Consider the following 21,960-nt stretch of genomic DNA (forward strand, 5'->3'; position numbering starts at 1 on the left):
GGAAGCCTGGGTGGGCTGGAGTGGGCAGAAGGTGGGCTGGCCGCTTGGCATTAGTGCCCGCTTCCCCCCTCTGAGCGCCACCCTGGGGCAGAGGATGCTTGCAGAGCCCCAGAGACCTTCAACCGTGGCTTCTCACTCTTCTGCTCCCCTGGGCTCCTGACTTCGTCGGGGAAGGGACAGGGTCACACGAGGGCACATCGCTTCTAGACAAGTCTTGCTCCTCTCCTGTCTGTCCCCGGGTGAACCTGAAATGGACACGAAGCGCAGAGTCCTATGGGTGCTGGGAACAGCACTAAATTTAGCAAAACTGTAGCTGGTGGGGGGCCGGCCTGTAGTGAGCCAAACCCAGCCCCGAGTGGGCTAGATTTACAGTCAGCAGCGTAGCGAGCGTCATCTGCGCTTGGGCAAGCCTGTGGTCACTCGGGATCTTTCCATCCCTAAGGCCTGGGCACTTGGCTCTAGTCCTGCAGGCTCCCTGGCTCTGCCCTGTGACACTTGGGTCTACCGCCACCACCCCTCGGGGTTGGCCTTCCGTCCGTCCCTGCCTCGTGTGTCTGGAGTTCCCCTCCAGCACCTTTGCCCTGACCTGCACAGTCTTCCTATGCCTCTTGGCCAGTGTTGCCAGCCTTCATTCCCAAGGCCCTGGAGAGAAGGACCTGTCTGTTGCTGTTCAGTCACTCTGCCACGTCCGATTCTCTCTGACCCCACGGACTGCAGCACGCCAGGCCTCCCTGTCCTTCACCATCTCCCGGCGTTTGCTCAGACTCATGTCCATCGAGTCCGGATCCAGCCATCTCATCCTCTGTCATCCCCTTCTCCTCCAGCCTTCCATCTTTACCAGCATCAGAGTCTTTTCCAGTGAGTCAGCTCTTTGCATCATGTGGCCAAGCCATTGGAGCTTCAGCTTCAGCATCAGTCCTTCCAGTGAGTATTCAAGTTGATTTCCTTTAGGATTGACTGGTTGGATCTCCTTGCTATCCAAGGGACTCTCAAGAGTCTTCTCTAGCACCATGGTTCAAAAGCATCAATTCTTTGGCACTCAGCCTTTGGTCAATTTTTCACAGGGCATCTGGCCATCTTAGGACACCTTTTGGACCAGATTGTTGAGTGGAGGTAAGAGAAGAGCCGGGATAGTTGGTTGAACAAGGCTGTGAGGGATTAAGATGGTCTGTTCCTACCAGGAGCTTAGCCAGGTACATGGCACTACGATGAGTGAACTCCACTACGTAGAGTGAACTACGATGTGGGGTGGCCGTGGGTGGGCTTTGAGACTCTTTGGTCCTTGGGGCTGTCTTTGGTTGGCTCGGTCTTCTGCCCTGACGTGGACCTTCTCTGAGAGGAAGTGGGTTTTGTGGAATTGAAGGTGGAGGTCTGCTGGAGGCAACACCATCTGGTCCTGGGCCACCTCCTCCGTCCCTGGCTCAGATCTGACAGTGCTGGCTTCTCTGGCAGAGACTTTGCTGTCTTAATGCCCTAAGATACAATGACCAGGCTCCATCTCTCAGCCTTTGAGCGGGGCTGGGGTCTTGCCTTGGTGATATGATTTGTCAGTACAAGGCAGTGGTTCTCAACTAGGGGCAGCTTTGCCTCCAGGGGCCACTTGGCTGTGTTCGGAGACAGTTTTGGTTGTCACAGCTGAGGAGCGGGAGGGGTGTTTATTACTGGTGTCCAGTGGGTAGAGGCCAGGGACACAGCAAAGTACTGTACCCTGAGCTGGGCAGCCCACCCCACAACAGAGAATTATCCAGTCCAAAACAACGATAGTGCTGAAGATGAGAAGCCCTGGTCTAGGAGGACAGTCTTGTAGAAATGGCCCTGCCAGGTAGTTTCACCCAGATCCCTGCTTCTTGAGAAGGAGGAGCTACATAGCCATTGCCTTTGCTCTTTGCACCCTGACTTCCCGGCTTCTCGGCATGTACAGTGCCCTCTCATCATTGTGTTTAGGAAGTTGTTTCCAGGGAGTTGCTTCAACCTCATATGGTCCGGTTTCCCATAGAATCCCCCCATCAAGCACCCACGGGTGCCAGGTGGTCATCTGGGGCGGCTTGGTGCAGCCTGGTGCGCTTGTGCAAGCTCCAAGATAAACTTGAAGCACACCAGGGAAGCCAGTCCGTGCAGACAGCACATGGGAGTGAGCTGTTTTCCCTCGTTCGCTGGTGGCTGAGGGGCTTGCTCTGGCTTGCAGAACTGAGTTCCACTTGCTAAAGTTCTCCTAGATCAGGAAATACCGACACACTGCCCTGGAGAACACGATGTTGCTTCCCAGATGAGACATCTAACCCGTTGCCATACCTCAGCGGCCCTGCGATGGCTTGTCTGCCGACACCACGCTCCTGCAGCCGGCATGACTGCCTGAAGGCCAGCTAGAATGGGGAAACAAAGACGTCCCCCGCAAAGTGAGGGCCTTAGCTCACTCTGCGTGGTGTGGGGAATCCAGCGGCTTTTTACAATCCACCAAGCCTCAAGATTCTTCCCGTGTGACTTCACTGCCTTGACTCTTCATTTGTGATGCCAGAGAGTCAAGGTGTGATACGGGTGCGGGGAGGAAGGGGTGGAGGGGGTGCTGGCCAAGGAGGTGGGAAGGGCTGACGTGGAGAGAAGGCCAGGCTGCCCCGGAGATGCTCAGAAGCTCTCCTGTGCGCCTTTGACATTCTCGCCCCAGGTCGCTTCTCAGTGTTGCTCCCCTGCCCCTGATACAGTCACTCAATTTCCACCAGTTCAAGGGAGACCAGCATATTTGGGGATGGGCCCGAGCCAAACAGGGAGGGATGTAATGCTGTGTAGTCAGTACCAGGGATATTACCTGGTTTGGGCCCTGGTTTTGTTTTGAGCTTTCTGTCTCCTTTTATTGATAGAAGTCACCTGGGGAATGGATTGTCTGACAAGCCCTGGTATTCCTGGAATTCACACTCACTGAACTTATCCTTATCCTCATGTGAAGGACTAGGATGATGACTTGGACCTCGAAAACCAGGTTCTAGATCCGTCTAAGCCAGCAACCCTGACAGTCGAAACCAAAAGCCTCCCGAGTCCTGTTCAGTGGTGGTTAACATCTGAATGGATCCAAGGGATGTCTGGGTGTATATTTAGAGAGTCACACCCAGCGGAGAAAGAACCCCTGGGTAAGCCTGGCTTGCTCATCCCAGCCGCAGGTCTGAGCACACCCAGGGTCACATCCTCTTATTCCATAGTCGGCTGAGGTCACTTCCTTGTGTACCCAGGGCTGCCCACACCCAACCACTATTTCCTGCCCTGGGTCAGGGCGTGTAGCTCATTCTCCACAGAACCTCTTTGGTAGCTTATCGTCATCTACCAGCATTCTTTGGCCTTGGGCCCTAAGCCTCCTTCCCGCTTAGCTCCCATCTTGCTCCAGGTCCTGAACAGGCCTTTGAGTTTCTGCCTTCTGCATGGACTTCCTGGCTTCTGGCCCTGCCGGCCACTGGATGTGGAAGCCCTGGGTTGCTGGTTTGGAGCTGGGTCGTCTCTTCAGTCGTCTTGGTCTTTACTCTCTTCAGCCCCTGATCTCTACCACTTCTGTCTTGTTAAAAAAAAAAAAAATCTTGTTTCTCATAAAAATTACTCCATAGTTCACCATGCATCTCAAAAGCCCAAATGCGTGTTCAAACTGTGTCTCAGAACAAGCTTGGCAAACTAATTGGGAGTTTTTAAAACACATGTTTATTTAATATAGCTTTGAAGTGTTGTAGAGTAATATTTCTGCCATTTATTAAAAGGCAATAGGGAATGTGTATGTCTCCTTACGTCTCGTGAGCAGAGATGGTAGGCCCTGAAATCTGTTGATGTTGAGGCAACAACCCGTTTGGATAAAAGTCCATTGTTCTTCATTTTTTTTCTCATTAGCTTTTTTCTTTTTTAAAGGAAACTTTGTAACCGACATATAATACGCATACAGAAAAATAAGCAAATCGTAAGTATTGGGCACAAAGTGCCCACAGCCTGTAAGCAGCACCCACGTCAAGCCAAGGAACAGAACATACCAGACCTCGTTCCAGAACATGCCTTGAGCTTCTTTCCAGCTCCTGACCGCCTTTCCAAGGGTAGCCACTATTTTGACTGCTAAAATGACAGATTAGTTTTGCCTGCTTTTCAGCTTTATAGAAATGTAATCACGCATTTTGGCCACCTGATGCAAAGAGCTGACTCATTAGAAAAGACCCTGATGCTGGGAGAGACTGAAGGCCGGAGGAGAATGGGGAGACAGAGGATGAAACGGTCGGATGGCATCACCGACTCGATGGACATGAGTCTGTGCAAACTCAGGGAGGTAATGAAGGACAGAGAAGACTGCCGTGCTTCAGTCCACAGGGTCACAAAGAATCGGACACGACTTTGCTGCTGAACAACAACAACGGTCACGCAGCGTGTTCTCTCTTGTGTTCAGCCACTTTCATTCACCCTTTTGTCTGTGACGTTCATCCATGCTGTGTGCTGTTGTTGTTTCCTGCTCTTGTGTCTGTGTAGTATTCCATTTTATTAATAGAACACAGTTTATTGTTTGTTCTGTGGTTGCTGAGTATTCTGGCTGTGCGTAGAGTTTGAAACAGTGTTCCTATGAATATGTTCGCATGTGTCTTTTGGTGGATGAATGTATGCGTGCAGTCACGTCTCTGTGCATGTATGCATAATTTGTGTGTGTGTCTCTGTTGGGTACGCACCTAGGAATGGACCTGCTGGATCGTAGTCTTAGTTGTTGTTGATCGGTTGCCAAGTTGTGTCCGACTCTCTGCAACCCCATGCACGCCAGGCTTCCCTGTCCTTCACTATCTCCTGGAGTTTGCTCGAACTCATGTCCATTCGGTGATGCCATCCAACTATCTCATCCTCTGGAGCTCCCTTCTCCTGTCCTCAATCTTTGACAGCATCGGGGTCTTTTCCAATAAATTGGCTCGTATCACATCAGGTGGTCAAAGCATTGGAGCTTCGGCTTTGGCCTCAGTCCTTCCAATAAATATTCCTGGTGGATTTCCTTTAGGATTGACTGTTTTGATCTTGCTGTTCAAGGGACTCTCAAGAGTCTTCTCCAGCACCACAGTTTGGAAGCATCAGTTCTTTGGTGCTCAGCCTTCTTTATGGTCGAACTCTCACATCCGTACATGACTACTGGAATAATCATGGTACAGAGTGCCGAGCAGTGGTACAGTTATACTTCCACTAGCAAAGTAGGAAAGTTCTGGTTGTTCCATGCCCTTGCCAGGATTTGGTGTCATCCTCTTTCTTCATTGTACTCTTTCTAGTGGGTCTGAAGTAATACTGGACTGTGGTCTGAATTTGCCTTTCCGTGACTGGCCATTTTAGTATCCTCATTTTTGTGAAGTGCCTGTTAGGGTAGTTTACTGTTTTTTCTATTGAATTCCCTGTCTTCTTTGTATTGGTTTGTTGAAAGCTCTGCATAATCCATTGTTGAATATACGCATCGCACATATTTCCTCACTTGCCTAGCTTTTGATATCCATTCCTTTGGTGTTATTCCTGAGGTTAATCCTTAGGAAACCTTTGGATTATATATAGTACTCTGCATGGGGATATTTTATTCTTTGTTACTGATGTTGACATTGGGGCTACATTCTGCCAGTAACTTGTCTACAGAGGTAGTATCATGGTATTGGTTGTATAGGGTGGGACAGGGACTCTCGAAGTTCTTGGTGTATGGAGGTGTTGGCACCTTGGAGATCATATTAAAGTAAAAACTGCTCACGTCCAAGTGCGTGCAGTGTGCCGTATCTTCTAAGCTTTTACATGGACTCTTATTCCTCATACATGCTTGTTATTACCCCACTGGTTACTATTTCTAGTGTCTAACGGTGTGTGTGTGCTCAGTTGTGTCCAACTCTTTGCGACTGCGTGGATTGTAGCCCACCAGGCTCCTCCATCCATGGGATTCTCCAGGCCAGAATACTGGAGTGGGCAACCATTTCCTTCTCCAGGAAGGAGATCTTTCCCACCCAGGGATCAAACCCATGTCTCCTGCATTGGCAGGCGGGTTATCCATCACTCTTACCCGCATTTTCAAGTGAGGAAACTGAGGCTCCGCGAGGTCTTATAATTACTGAGGGTCACATAACTGAGAGTTTGGATGCGGAGCTCATGCCCGGTAATCAATTGTACTGCGTAGGAAACTGCAGTTCCTAAAATCGATAATTTATTAGGATGCCTGGCACATAATAAGTGCTCTATAAATACCTGTTGAGTGACAGGGTTTGACAGTGGTGAGTTGGATGACGGCTTTGTCCGGTAGGGAGGTTGGCTGGCAGTAGGGTATGTCATGTTCCATCCTGATGTACCCCTTGCCTAGAGCAGTGCCCATCACATGTAGACATTGTGGTGGACATTTGTGGAGTGAAGGACTCGGTTACAGACAGGCTATAAATTCTGCTTTGCAGAAGGGGTGCATTCAGAGGATGCTGCAGGGAGGGCCCTGGGGCCCAGACGGGCACATCAGGAGGGGCCGTGGTTAGGGCCCCAGGAGAATTCAGAGTCCAGCTCACGGCCTCCTGGTGTCCAGCCGCAGGGCAGCCCAGCTCGCGGAGGCAGGCCGGGGGCCAGTGTCAGCAGGCAGGCCTGTCCCAGTTACAGGCTGTTGGGTCAGAAGAGGTCCCAGCAGCAGTGCAGGGCTGGCAGGCTCCAAGGTCAGGTAATCCGGAGTCACAAGGTTGCAGGCAGTGAAAGTTCAGGCAGGCAGGAAAGCGAGCCAAGGAGCGCTTGCAGGGAGCCGTTTCCCTGGGCCGGCCAGCCGGCCTCCCTCCTGAATGAGGCCTTTCTTCTCAGGCTGCTGAGGGCCTGCGAGGAAGACAGCAGACCTCGGGCCGGGCCAGGCGACCCAGAGACCCGCCTGCACTGGAGCCAGAAGAGGCCATCGTGAGTGTCTGCTCAGACTCTTCACGTAGCCGGCGAGGAATGAAAGCAGAAGTGCGGCGTTACTCAGAGCCAGGGAAGAGCCGGCCTGGGGAACATGGACGGCAGTGTTTCCTGCTTCCTCGTGTTTTCCATCAAAAGCTAAGAGGCGGCGGGGATTGCGATCCTGGAAGGAGAACGGACTAGGGTGAACGCCTTAGAGAAGAACCGTGGGGAGTCCTCGGATGTGGGGGAGAAGGAGGAGACACGTGACTGCAGCACGGAGCCTGGGAGGAGGGCAGCTCCAGGGATGGAGAGTGGGTCGGAAGCTGCCAGATGATGAACGCAGCCACGAGCGGAGAATATAAAAGTTCCACGAAGACAGAGCCTTTTTCATCGTTACTGAAGCTCCAATACTTTGGCACCTGATGCGAAAAGCTGACTCATTTGAAAAGACCCAGAAAAATTGAGGGCAGGAGGAGAAGGGGACGACAGAGGATGAGAAGGTTGGATGGCATCACCGACTTGGGTTTGGGTGGACTCCGGGAGTTGGTGATGGACAGGGAGGCCTGGCGTGCTGCAGTCCATGGGGTTGCAAAGAGTCAGACACGACTGAGGGACTGAACTGAACTGAACTAAAACTGAAGCATAACATACAGGAAAGTACACAGAGAGTGAGGACCTTTCTGTTTCTATTCTTTTTTATTGTGGTAAACACATATAAATGTACCATCGTAACCACTTTGAGTATACAGTTCACTGATATTCTGCATATTCATGTTCTTGTACAACCATCACCACCATCCATCTCCAGAATTCTTTTCGTCTTTCAGAATTGAAACTCAGTACCCATTAAATACTTGGGTGACTCAAATGGTCCAGAATCGGCCTGCAGTGCGGGAGACCTGGGTTGGATCCCTGGGTGGGGAAGATCCCCTGGAGGAGGGCATGGCCACCCACTCCAGCAATCTTGCCTGGAGAATCCCTGTGGGCAGAGGAGCCTGGTGGGCTACAGTCCGTGGGGTCACAGAAAGTCGGGCACGACTGAGTGACTAAGCGCGCACGCACACATTAAATACTAACTCCCCATCCCCTCCCCACAAACCCTGGCAAACACACCCACCTACTTCCTACTACTCTAGGCATTTTATAAAAGTAGAATCATACAGTATTTGCCTTTTGGGGGGGACTGGCTTATTTCACTTAACATCATGTGTTTATCTGTGCTATAGCACGTGTCAGAATTTCCTTCCTTTTAAAGCTGAATAATATCTCTTTGTATGGATATATTGCATTTCATTTACCCATTCATCTGTGGATGGACACTCGGGGCAAGAACTGTTATATGGTTTGCTTGCCAGTGAATGGAGTAGGTCCCGGCCTTAGTATGTGCTCATCAAATAATTGTTGAATGAATTTTAGTTATATTGAATGTGAACTGATGGTAGGCTACCTAGGTGGGCTGTCCAACAGGTGTTCCAAGATGACCAAGGACTGAAGGTGAGGTAGGGATGAGGCCAGTCGTGCGAAGGTGCTCTCAGGGTGCAGGGGGCCAAGCTGGGAGCCGGGCCTGGGCTCAGCACGGGGGAGAGCAGAGCAGAAAAGGTGGTCTCAGGGAAGTGCTATATGCTTCACACTAAGAGAGGCATTTAGAAGGGAGTGCTGAGTACTATCCAAGTCAGGAGGGATGCGGTCTGAGGAAGGAACACGAGTTGGCAAATAGTGGTAGACCCAAGGTGAACTTGACTCTGTCTGACATCATTGTTGACCTTGGAAAGAAATTCGTGGTGGACGTACAGGCCAGAACCTGCGATCAGGGGAAATACACCAAAACAGCCAGAGCCGTTAAATGCTGAGCGCCGGAAGGCGTCAGGCCCCACAGCAGGAGACACAGCAGCGAAGATGCATGATGCTCGGACCATTCTAGAGCTTCACGCAAGTCTCGAACTTGAGTGTGGCCTTGGAATACTGTTGGGCTCTGTGCAGTAAAGAGGGGAGAGACGACAGCCCCAGGTACATAAGCAGCGAGAAAAAGAGCTTGGTAGAGGGAGTGGGGACCTGACTGGAGACCACAGGAAAGCCAGATCCGTGAGGCAGAGGATACGTGGGGAAAGTGGGAAATATCTTGGCCTTTCTGTTCTTTGCTTTTAACATTGATTAGGAGATGACTATTGGGAAGCTTGAGTGATCTACATTGAAACACCGCATCTAACATAACTTAGCATTCCCACTTACAATTCCTGGACACTAATCCCCAGGACAACCCGGTTACCCTGTAAGTACAATAGAATATTTTATCATGGATGCTGGTAGCTGTCAAGACCTGGGTGCTTGTGACAGACACACCTGGCTCAAAGGTGAGTGCAGCTGTTTCTGGGCTGCGTGCTGGAGAATCCAAGCCCCCGTTCAGTGTAACTGCTATGCAGCAAACTCCCAGCGAGAGCCAGGCCAGGTGCTAGATGCTCGGAGGTCAAGACGAAATGGCTGAGAGATAAAAAGTCAGACTTGAACCGGGACTGTCACCTTCGTCTTCAAGGCTTTCTGCAGGGGAGATGTTGGGCTGGAGACTGAGAAAGCTGATGCCCCACCTGCCACCACCTCACTCTTCAGCAGCTTCCACACAAGTGCTCACTGCCACCACTGTACCCTGGGGCCAGGCAAAAGCCTGGCCTCTCATAATGAAAGTGAAAGTCGCTCAGTCGTGTCCGACTCTTTATGACCCCATGGACTGTACCATCCATGGAATTCTCCAGGCTAGAATACTGGAGTGGGGAGCCTTTCCCGTCTCCAGGGGATCGTCCCAACCCAGGGAAGCCCAGGTCTCCCACATTGCAGGTGGATTCTTTACCAGCTGAGCCAGAAGGGAAGCCCAAGAATACTGGAGTGGGTAGCCTATCCCTTCTCCAGCAGGTCTTCTCGACCCAGGAATTGAACCGGGGTCTCCTGCATTGCAGGTGGATTCTTTCCCAACTGAGCTATCAGGGAAGCCCACTCTCATACATAGCCCCCACTGAGAGAGCAGTTTGGTGAATTCCTATGTGCCCCCACAAGGTTCGCCCCAGATCTCAAGGAAATATTTAGAAATGGTTCTGAAAGATAATATCCAGTTAATTTCCCCAGACCCAGGATGCCTGTAAGCTAGTCATCTCAAGGAAAAGGCCTAGAGCATTCCCACAGGACATAAATGAGGGATCCAAGTGTGTGAGAACACAGATCCTCTCTACAGGGTACCAGTCAGATGACTCCCCCAGGGCATGAACCAAGGCAGAGGGTGTGAGGCAGGAGAGGCCAGAGTACTTAGGTACCTGTTTCTGAGTACCAGGGTTTATCTGGCAGAGCTGAGAAGTGCAAAGCCTCACACTGCCTGCCTCTAGCTCTGAGATGCGGAAAGGGAAGCTAAGACGCTACCAGGCGGCTTTGAATCTCTGCAGGCTCAGCCTGAGTTAGCTCTTGACACCACTGTTCACCCCACAGTAGATTCCCTTAGCATCCAGCCTCGTCTGCTTGGCATAGGTTTTAGGGAGCCTTATACATTGATACTGGAGAAGGACATGGCAACCCACTCCAATACTCCTGCCTGGAAAATCCCATGGACGGAGGAGCCTGGTGGGCTGCTGTCCATGGGATGGCAGAGAGTCAGACACGACTGAGCGACTTCACGACTGAGCGACTTCACTTTCACTTTCATACACTGATACAAAGAGTGAAATAAGAACGACAGCCAAATTTATCAAGCGTTTGCTGTGTCCAGATGCCCGCTTCTTGTTTCTGTGTTATTAGCTCGGTTAAACCTTGTGGTGACTCCACGGGATAACTGCTCTGCTTGACAGATGAGGAAACCGAGTCACCGAGAGGCACGGTCTCTTTCCTGAAATCATTCAGCTAGTGACAGGTGGAGTTGGAAACTGAAGCCATCTGCCCACAGAGCCAGGACTCTTCAGGGAAACTAGCCCCTGTGGGGTGTGTAGGACCCACGCGAGGAGGGAGCAGAGAGGTCAGCTGCTGAGCAGTCGGGCGCGGAGATCCGGTTTCTCCCTGTCGGAGTGGCTGCCCCCGCTGCTTCCGGGAAGGGCTGGCCGCCCTGCTGCATTACCCGTGTTTGCTGGGTGGATTAGCCTCTCTCTTCCTTGTGTCAAAACAAGCCAAGCAGGAAAAAAAAAAAAAAAAAAAAAATCAACAAACAACACATGATTTCCAGCAGGAAAAGCTCTGCAGCCTCTAGGGTAAGAGGGCGATCTCTGCTGCGGAGGCTGAAACGCCTCAGGTTGTGTCCCAGCTGTAGGCGTGTGCTGTGGGGACCCGAGACCTTGGGCTTGATGGGTCGTTGCCCCGAGACCCTGGCCCCACTGGGCGCTCAGTGTCCGCCAGCTGCCTTCCTCCTCTGCTTCCCATCATGCCATGTGAGATTCGCTGGTGTCCCATCCTGCCAGGAGCTAGCTCTGGGTCGTGGCAATCTCGGTTTCCATCTACAGTGTAACGAGACTGGGTTTGAGCGTTGATTTTTTTTTTTAAATTTTTTTTTTAAATTGCAGAGGAACATGTTCCTCCAATAAAACAACTTTGGATAGGCGCAGACGATGAGCAGTTTAAAGCAGAGGTGTAAATTTTCAAAAAATAAACAGGCAGAGAAAACAGCTGAGGCCACGAATTCTCTGCAGATTGTTCCCTGAGCCTGACTGGTTCTGCGTCCAGACTGTTCTGCACACCATTCCTTGCCCCTTGGCCTTTGCTCCTTCCGTTGTTATTGGAAGATTTGGATTCCTCAGAGCCCCCTTCAGCTTCCACCTCCTCCGTGGAGCCTCTGTCTCCCGTGAATCCTGCCCCCTCCAGGTTCCCGTTGCATTTATTAGCTGTTTTAATCTTTGGGCTCCCCCATATTGCCTAGTGGTGGCTTCAAAGAATTTATGTGTATAAGAAATTTGCATATTTTATATATGAAAACAATTTAGTTGGATACATACTTATATATATATATACGTACATGCATGTACGTATGTATATATGTACATGCATGTATATGCATATTAAATATATATGTGGCTCAGATGATAAAGAATCTGCCTGCAATGCGGGAGACCTGGGTCTGACTCCTGGGATCAGAAAGATCCTCTGGAGTAGGAAATGGCAACCCACTCCAGTAGTCTTGCCTGGAGAATCCCACGGACAGAGGAGCCTGGTGGGCTACAGTCCTTAGGGTCACAAAAAGTCGGACGGGACTGAGCGACTGAGACTTCCACTTCATATATGCATATCCGTGAGTGTTTGCACACACGCAGCCCGTAAAGAAAGGTCATGCCTTCACGCCTCTCGGCACCTGGTGAATGATGAGCCCACGGTAAAGTTTCGGTCGTAGGAATCATTTCTGTGTCCTCTGAAGCCTCCAGCCCATGTCACGGACTCAGTAAATCCTAGTGTCAGAAACGATTGCGTGACGTGCTGAGTCGCACCTGGCTGTGAATCTTGGTTCTGCCATAGACCAGCTGAGTAACCTTTGGAAATACTCTGAGACTTCCTGTTTGTAAGGTGGGGGATGGGAACGCTTGCCTTCCGCAAGCATTTACTGAGTGCTTACTGTTTTCCAGGCACTCTTCTCAACTCTGGGGGTTTAGCACTTTACAAAGCAGACAGAAGCCCCTGCCCTCATGGAGCTGGTTTCAGGAGGCGCCCCCACCCTATCCCTCCAGACTTGCTGGGAGGAAAGGAGGAAACGGTCCCTTCTGATTGCTTGGACCCCAGCCTGGGGGGGACTGGGTGGCAGGACGGAGGCAGTCCTGGTGGCCTGCACGGAGCACCAAGACCGCCAGGGTGGGGTTTCCACTGTGAGAGAAGAGGAGGAGCAGGAAGGACCCCCTGGGGAGTCCTGGAGGGGCAGCATGTCTCCCTCCTCCCCAGGCATCATCTGTGCCTAACCCGGAGGCTGCAGTACCTGCACACATGTGGGGAGGAAAGCAGCGCCAGGTGGAGGTTCCCCGGTCTGAGGGCTTCGCCCCAGAGCCCCTTGCCTACCTGTGCCTTGGAGTTGTGCCAGCTTCCCCGCCCCGGCCCTCCCGCTGCAGGGGAAGGCTGTCACCAGTGTAGAGGCAGCCTGGCTGGTAGGGGCGCATGGAGTCTTCCTGGCCACACAGGGCCCCTGAAAGAAGAGGCCATTTGATAGACCCCAGAGATCCACCCCCAGCTTGTGCCAGAGGCAGGACTCTGGAGTCACTGAGCCCCCAGCAGATCGGGGGTCGAGTTCCCTCACTGGTGGCCCAGTGGAAGTGGAGATGCTGAGTGGATTTGCTGTGGACTTGGCCTCCTGCTTGCCTCACGCTGTGGCCGTGGGCTGTTGCTCGTACGTGCATCCCCTCCTGCTTTCCACTCTCTGTCTAGAATCAGGGAGGGCAGCCTTGGGATTGGTTTACCTGCCCTGTCCCCGCATTGCTTTTCTGTGTGGGGAGTGCCCGTCTCCAGCGTTACCTCTGGGGAGAGCAGAGAGGGGGCCGTGGCTGTGGCTATCCCCGCCTTTGGTTCCGTCTGTGGCTGTGGTCACCTCTGGCTGCCCTGCTGGGCCTCAGAGCCTCCCCCCAGCCTCTCTGCTGGCCGCTGGGTGACGCTGAGTACGTTTACTTGGCCTTTGCTAGGCTTTAGTTTCCTCATCTATAAAATGGGACTTGTAATATTAATCATTGCCCTTGGGCTTCCCTGGTGGCTCAGCTGGGAAAGAATTCACCTGCAATGCGGGAGACCTGGGTTCAGTCCCTGGGTTGAGAAGATCCCCTGGAGAAGGGGAAGGCTACCCACTACAGTGTGATGGCCTGGAGAATTCCATGGACTGTATAGTCCATGGAGTTGCAAAGAGTTGGACATGACTGAGTGACTTTCACTCACTTTCACTCACTTTCACTCACTTAGCTCACAGAGTTATTTACAGGATTCAATGAGCTCGTAACGTGCTTGAAACAGCATCTGGCTCGTAGTAAGGACTCTGTTAGCTGATCCTGGATTGGTGACCACATCGTGTAGTGGCGGTGGGCTTGTTTGCTTGGACCTGTGACCACGGGCTCACCGTGGGCAGGACGTGTCTTGTGTGGCCCTGTGGTATCGATGCCTGGCGCACCCAGGGCCTGGCATGTGGTAGGCACCCAGCAGATCTGTGTCAGGAGAACAGCGACCTCTAGATTTGGGCCAGGGGGTGGGGCAGACCCCGCACCCACACAGGAAGGCACCTAGGAGGGAGGTGCCTGGAGGGGCTATTCAGCAGCGTCAGAGTGGGTGCCGGGTGGGAGAATGGGAACACATGGTCACCCTGGGATCAGTGTGACCTGACCTTGGGGTGGATCAAGCTCTGGGGGTGATCAGGACCTTGCGTGAGGGCACCTGGAACGGCTGGGAGAAAGCCTGGTGGGGGGCGGGGGCGGGCACTGGGAAACAGTGGAAGGTTTTAGAGAAAGAGCAGGACAGGCGGGTCCAGAACTTCAGGGAAGATCCTGGTCGAAGACTCTGGACTGCCCTGGAGAAAAGAGGGCCTGGAGTTCGCAGGGCGACTGGTTGGCAGGTGCTGGGGCCACACTGCTGAGAGTCACAAGCTGTGCGCACTGCTCACCACCCCGCCCCCTCGGGCCACGGTGCCACCAGGAACCAGGAACCAGGCCAGCCTGCGGTGACCTTCGCCGTCCGGGCCTGGCGCCTCCGGCCCTGGCGCCTGTGTATTTGCAGCCTCCTGGCTCTGACGCACCTTGCCCAGGTTGCCCAGTTAGGGCAGCCTGCGCCGCGCAAGTCCTAGCGCCCCAGCTCCTCTGAGGCCACTTGATTTCCCCCTCCCTCACCAGCCTCTGGGTGTCGGTGTTTATTATTTTCATCTTAAAGTGAGAGACAGCAAGGTTGCTGGAAAACAGGCCACCCGCTGTTATTGGCTCTTCTTGCCCAGGACAGGCCTGTTTCCCAAGCCCAGAAGCAGGACCCGGAGCATAGGGCAGGGTGTCGGCAGAGCTCGGAGGCCTTGCCTGGGGGGGCTGGGGTTGCGGGGCGGGGGCCTTGGACTGTTTGGCCATGTGGTCCTGCGATGGGAGCCTGAATCTCCTTGCTGCCTGGTCCCGGAACAGGCCCCTTGGGGCAGACACTGCTGCTCAGAGCCACCGTGGTGGACTGGCAGGAGGGCACAGGGCCCCGCCGTAGAGGACACTGGCTTCTCCTTGTTGCCCATGCCCTTGAATCTGGGCCCCAGACTCTCGGGAGTTGCCTGGCTGGTGGAAGAAGGCGCTCATAGCCCACCTGTGTTAATAAGCACCTGCAGCATACCTGGTCTCCTCTCTAACTGCCATCTGGGGAGCCAGGGCACCCCGCGGGCCTGCCGGGGCGTGGAGTGCAGTGGCAGTCCCCACCGTTTCATGAGCATTGGCTACATCTCGGCCCGTGTGCTGAGCATACAGTATCTCATTTAATCCTCAGGGTAACCACAAGAGGTTAGTTAACTTGCCCTGGGTCGTGTAGCCAGTACCTTGGGAGTCTCCCTGACTCAGAGCCCCTGGAGTCAGTCCTGATGCCCGTGCGGGGGGCACCTGGAGCTCAGGGCTTATCGCCAGGAAGACCTGGGGACGGTTTATTGCTCAGTTGTTCCTTTACTGGCTGGATGGTCTTGGCCAGCTCCCCTCGGTTTGCTCATCTGCTCATCTGTGAAATGTGGATAACTTCGTATACTTCACAAGGCTTCGAGCCGCAGCGGGGGATGGTGAAATGGGATAATGTGTCATAAAACTTCTTTGTGCACTAGAAAGAATTATACGTACATGACACCTCACTTAAATGAGTCAGTAGTAAAAACTTATCTTAAAAAATTACAAAAAATGCACATGGAGATGTTTCCATTTTTTTGTGTGTGGTTGGTCCCACCTTTGTCTCTGCAGTTGTCAGGCACAAAAATGGGGAGGAGTTCATCAGGGACGGACAGAGCTCGGGGGAGGTCTCCTAAGAGAGGGATGTCACTAGCTTGCCTAGCACAGGGGTTGTGAGCCTAGTCCTAGCTGCACGTCCCCGCACAGGCTCCTCGGCTCCTAGCCTGTGGATGGAGGTGGTGGTCGTCCCGGCTTCCGAGCCCTGTCGTGAGGACCGAGCCGGAATACACGCGTGGGGCCGGCACCAGGCTCAGTGGATATTAAGGTCCACATTCGTGATGAGGAAAAGACTGGGCAAGTAGGAGGGAAGTGGCATCCTGATCTGGAGGCTCATCCTTATTTGAAGTTTTTCTCAAAGAGGGACCAGAAATATCTGTGTCTTTTGAGAATGAGGGCCTTGGCCACAGGGCAACCTTGGCAGAAGGCCAGACCCCCATTAAGGACCCTAAGCCAAATGGAGGCTCTACTTCTCCCAAATTGGGGCAGGGGGGAGTCGGTGGGGGTCAGGACTGCAAGTCCTCCTGCAGGCGGCAGGGAGGTGGCTGTGTCTCAAGAGGTCAGTGTGCCAGGTTCCAACTTGGGCTGGAACAAAGGGGGAGGTAAGATGTGGAGTTGGGGGGAGTGGAGATTAATGCTGGCAGTAGCTTGTGGGGTCCCCTTTCTCTCTTTCTTGTATGAAGGTGATGCAAAAACTCTGGGTGTAGCCCAGAGGTAATCAGCCATCAGTCAGTATCTGGGCCTTTTATGATTTCAAAAGTGAAAGGTAAATGTTAATATTTAGGATATTTAGAAAAGTGAAAGTGAAGTCACTCAGTCGTGTTTGACTCTCTATGACCCCATGGACTGTAGCCTGTCAGGCTCCTCTGTCCATGGGATTCTCCAGGCAAGAATGCTGGAGTGGGTTACCATGTCCTTCTCCAGGGGAATCTTCCTGACCCAGGGATTGAACCCAGGTCACCTGCATTGCAGGCTGGTCCTTTACTGTCTTAGAAGTAGACCCCAAAAAAGTCGCGCTATGTTTCCACTCCTGTGTTCACGTGTTCGTCCGGCCAGCGGGCGGCCGCCGGAAACGGGCGCACCATCCGTGGTGGCGTGATGGCCTGTGAGACGCAGTCCAGGGCCACGGGAAGCTTCCTTGCAGGCAGGCTGTTTTATAACTGTTCCCAAATCATGTTAGCTCTGGAATCTATTTTAGGAACTCCTTTGGTTATGAACCGTATCTTATATTTAATTTTGATTCTGTTTCTCCTCCTGCCCTGGATTCAGTAGCCTCGTCCACAAACACTGCGTGCCTGGCGTTATCTTAGGTGTTAGAAATACTTAGAAGAATCAGAGCTCCTTGGTAGGAACACATTAACAGACTAGAGCCTGTGCCTGGAACAGCCTCCCGAGCACTCTGGTTCTTTCTGCAACTACCACTTCGATGCCTCCGAGGAACCTTGAGCTGCTGTCTGGAGCCCATCAGTGTCTGTGAGCTGCCCAGAACTGGGGGTCAAGGCAGAGAGGCTTTGTCCCCCTTTTCCTTGGTTGGTGAGTGTTTGTAACAGTGAGAATTCCAGCCCACCCCCAAGGGCCACCTGAAGGTAGGTGAGGCTCCGTGTTTCCACCTACCCCCGGGGTCTGCGACTGCGCTTCTTTGCCCCTTTCTCTTCATCTGCTCCTGTATCTGGCGAGGATGGCGTTGTGCTCTTTGCTTGGCTCATATCTACAGTCAGTTGCCGTGGGGAGCCAGTAAGGTCTCTGATCTTTCTCTGGGAGAGGGTGGGTTTGACAGAGGGTGCCTGCCCACCTCTGAGATAAGCTGTCTCTTCTGTCCTCAGCCTTGCGCAAGGCCATGCCAGAAAGAAAACCTCATGACTGATCCCAAGGTCTAGAGTTGACGAGGCACTGTGTTCAGCCCAGAACAAGGCGCCCTTCGCATCCTCTGGCCAAGGGGTGTTAGTAAAAGCACAGGTCGGGTGTCCCTTTGACATCTGCTTGGGGATCCTTTCCAGAAGCTGGAGTAACGATGATTAACTTCATGTTTGACGAGTCTAGACCAGGGAAGGAGAGAGCAGCAGGGGCCTCATGGGACCAGTGTGCCCGGGGAAGGGACCGGAACCAAGTAAGCCCGTTTTATGTCTACCAGGGACTTGGGGTGGTGATGTTGACAGGGAGGCCAAATCTAGCCTCATGAACCAATCATCAGTCAACAAGTAGAGATTGGGATACCTCTGGGAGCTTCATATTGGAGGGAATGAGAGTTCTAAACCTGCCCCGGGCCTTGTCTTTGAAAAGTTCAGGCTCTAGTTGGAGGCTCCGGACTGAAACAGAGGGCTCCACGTGCTGCTGGCACTTGGAGAAGGGAGGGCAGCCGTGGCCATCTCTCCTGCCTGGGAAAGGCTGGACAGCAAAGGTCGATCTCCTGCCTCGTCTGGGAGAGACGGTGGCTCTCTGATCCTCGCACCCATCAGCAGTGTCAGCCTGCCTTCTCCTTGGCCAGTGGAAAGGACCCATCCAGGGAGCTGCTCAGGGCATAGAGCTCTGGGTGAGAGAACAGGCTTCAGTTCCCAGCTCAGGGGAGTTAAGTAGATTCGTGGACGTAGTATATGTGAAAGCCTCTGATTGAGTGTTTTTCAGTGGAGCAATAACTCAGCAGAACTTGGTTGATACGGTCCTAGGATCATGACTGAGAGTTTCCTAAGGAAGACACCACAGCAAAGTTTAATCAGGGTGTTGGGTGGGGGGGGGTGGTGAGAATGGGCGTAGGGGGATGGTAGCCACCCCGCTGGAGAAGGCAAGTGAGAGGGAGTAAGAGAGTCTACGGAAGAAGGCTCTGCTGGAGACGGATCGGCTGGCCCTCTTGCTCAGGCCAGTTTTGTTCAGGTCTTGATCCCAGCGAGGAGAGAAGATGTCAAAGCAGAAGCAGGCAGAGCAGGGCTGCTGGCTGGGGAGGAGTGCTTAGAGCGTGGTCATGTTTACCCCAGAAAGGGGCAGAGGCAGGCAGGACGGGTTTGCTGGGCACGGTTGTGTGCATGGGCAGGACTGTCCCCTGATGTGGGTGCTGGGCTCGCTTACTCTGGGGTGCTCCAGCGGACAGGCTGGGGCCACTGGGCGACAGTGGCCGGGGTGGGGGGCCACTGCTGATGCAGGGGACTGGGTTAGTATCCCTCCCTTGGAGCTGGGAAGGATGTGAGCGAGGGAAGACAGGTGACTCTGAGGCAGTGAGCTCCTTCAGCGGGGCGTGGGTAGCAGTGGAGGGGCAGGTTCTGGTGTTTGTAGGTAAGTTGAATGGCCACCACGAGAGGATGCTCAGAATAAAAGCAGCCACCCCAGCTGCCACTTCCTGCACCTTGCTCTGTACCAAGCAGTGCTACCAACTGTTTGCCTCCTATGGACCCTCCAGCACTGGGCAGTGGAGAAGGTGACGGCAGCCCACTCCAGTATTCTTGCCTGGTGAATCCCAGGGACAGAGGAGCCTGGCGGGCTACAGTCCATGGGGTCGCAAAGAGTCGGACACGACTGTGACCACCCAGCAGTGCCACCAAGTGTTCACTGTATGGGCTCATTTAAACTCATTTAATCGCCCGCAACACTGTGGGCGGGGTGTGAGTTTTTTCGTTAGCCTTACTTTAAGATGAGAAACTTAGCCTGAGATCTGAAGTAAGCCACCAAGGTCCCACACCTTGGCCTCCAGCCCAAGACCAGTCTTCATGTATTGGTGAAAGGTGAGGCTGCGTGACTCATAGGATGCCGCATAATACCAGGTTCCTAAGTCTTCTAAGCCGGGTGGGTCATCCCAGCCATTTGGATGGGGTCAGGCAGCTCTCTTGCGTCTAGGGCAAAAGTGATGATTCCTGCTCTCCCCCTGACTTCACGGGGACCGGATCAGCAGGTGTGTGCCATTGGCTGTTAGGAACTGGCCTTGCGGGGGAAGTGGCTGGGCTGTCCCTAGACTTATCTCGGCATCGCCACTCCTCCCGTCCACATCCTCTAGCCCTCTGGTGACACTAGACTCTTGGAAGCACCGGTGGTCCTTTTGTGGGCCGGCTTCCCCAGAAGCTTCCTGACCGCGTCACCAGCGCACTCGGCCTGCAGGTGTCCCACCACCCACGTTTGCTCTGTCCCTCCCATTAGCTCCGTCACTGCACAGAGCGACACCCAGGGCCTCGACCCGCCTTATCTGCAGGGGCCAGAGTGGGGTTACGAAGCCAGCTGTCCCCTTACTGTCTTGATGTCCTTGTTCTCCAGCCTCTGGCAGCCAGCAGGGGCCCTGCTTCCATGGGCAGGGTTACCCGGAGAGGGCCCAGCACCAAGCCTGACCCACGGTCTGTCCTAGACACTTGTCGGGGGGATAGAAAAGATGGAGGACTCCCTGCCTCCTCAGTGTCCGCCCTGGGCCCCGGGGGGTTGGGGATGTTAGAGGTAGGGTGGGGGCCGCTCCTCTCGCGCCACGTTATGTGACGGTCCTGGGAGAGGGCTCTCCGAGTCATCCTTTGTATTTCAAGGCTGTCACTGCTGCTCTGTTTTGCGGGGGAAAAGCCTGACCTTCTTACCTGAGTGAATCCTACCCTGAGAATAACGGCCTCCCGCCAGTCCCAGAGGCCTTCAGGGAGCAGAACTCTCAGCACTGTTCCAACACCATCCCTGTGCAAGTAAGACACTCACAGGGCCTCCTCGCACCTAACAGCTCTGGTCATCAGCCCCTCCCCACTCTTGAGCTCTCTGTATGCAGAAGATGTACTCAGACATTTTGTAGGAGCTTACTTTGGTTAAGGCTTAATATTATGAAAATCATATAAAATGTATCCTCAGTATGGCCCCGAATATGACATTCAAGATTATGTTTTAGCCTCCCCCGTCAGATGAGAGCCTTGGCTCTGCTCCAGCTCCCTACAAGGCCAGCGTTTTGCTGAAAGTCAGGAGTCATGCCCTGGTGTGCGCGATGGTCCTGGGGTCTTTCCTCTCCTACTGAGGCTGCAGCCAAGGGCAGGGGCATGCCCCTGGATGAGGGAGAAGGCAGTATGGAAATTAAAGCTCAAATCTGAGCTGTTTGGGGAACTCCCATCCTACTGGTAATTTGTGACAACTTCTGTCTGGTTCTGACTCAGCTAAGAGCAGCAATAGTTGGTTCCGGGGCAAGAAAGAAACTCCACTTTTGAGACACATGGTGCTAAGCTCGTGTGGTCACACAGAGGTCAGTCCAGCCCCATGAATCATCAGTTGCCCAGATTCTCTGTACCCGGGAGATGTCTCCTCCTGCTCAGAGCCTCCCTCTTCAATCAAGAAGCCCACGAGTGGCAGTAACATCTAAGGGTCCCAGCCTATGTGTGCGGGCACCTGGCCAGGACACCCTCGTTTCCCAGCCACACCTGGTCCATGGCACAGACTGCCGATTCCACTATGTAGGGAGGTGGTAGAGCTCCCTTCAGTCCAGCTCACGTGGACCGGCCACACTCCATCTCTGGAAATTATTTCCATCCGGTGACAGGGCCAGGGTTTCAAGAGTAGCCGGCCAAGAGTCGAGTTAGGTTACTCTCTGAGTCCCAGGAAAGACTTTGCCCCCTACATTTTGGGCAGCCCTGGAAGTGCCTGGTCTGGAGCTTCTGACTAGTGGAATGACCGTGTTTACTGAGCCCCCAGCCCATCGTCAGAATAGCAGGTGGCCATCGCATCGCCAGCCTGGGTTTTGCTTGAGGCTGAGCCGTGAGCCCTCTGGGGACAGTAGCTTAGAAAGATCGGTGGCCTCGGGGAAGACAGATATTTTGGCCTCTTTCATTTTCCCAGGAGGTGATGGGAGCCAGCTTGGGCAGGACACTTTGGAGCCTGGAGTTTTGGCCCGAGAGGTGGACTGACTCAGTCTGCCCAGGAGAAAGCATCTACTTACAAACGGCATCCTGGTCATAGTACCTGCCACCCTAGGCCTGACCGACCACCGAAACAGATGTGGCCCGTTGCTCTCTTGCCTTTGGTGTATTCCACGTGGACGTCTCTGTTGGTGCTGGGACTCACTTCTGTCTGTTAAGGCCCTGACTTGGCTGACACTCCTCTCCTTTCACCCTGCAGTTGGGGGAGTCCCGTGTTCCTGGGGCTGGCGTCTGCCAGGCCACCGACCGTCTGCTGCCTGGCTCCAGCTGCCCGCCCACGGCGGCATCTGAGTCTGCATCTCACGTCCCCTCTGTCAGGACCTGCCCTCCAGCACAGGCTGTCCCCGGCCCTTGTCTCTTGGATTCTCACTTGGCACGTGATGTGGCGTTGT

The 21,960-nt window shown here is 53.5% G+C and overlaps 1 long non-coding RNA gene across 9 annotated transcripts in view; it reads left to right on the forward strand.

The window, feature by feature from the left end:
* Positions 1-21,960, forward strand: part of LOC114117256 (uncharacterized) — a 69,112-nt gene that overhangs the window by 17,779 nt on the left and 29,373 nt on the right. For all 9 annotated transcript variants that reach the window (XR_009595769.1, XR_006055525.2, XR_006055526.2 and 6 more), the window contains exon 2: positions 1-21,960. This exon is cut by the window's left edge and continues 16,497 nt beyond it; it is cut by the window's right edge. This is a non-coding gene — a long non-coding RNA (uncharacterized LOC114117256).

Source organism: Ovis aries, chromosome 12 (assembly GCF_016772045.2).
Source record: "Ovis aries strain OAR_USU_Benz2616 breed Rambouillet chromosome 12, ARS-UI_Ramb_v3.0, whole genome shotgun sequence".
Lineage (NCBI taxonomy): Eukaryota > Metazoa > Chordata > Mammalia > Artiodactyla > Bovidae > Ovis > Ovis aries.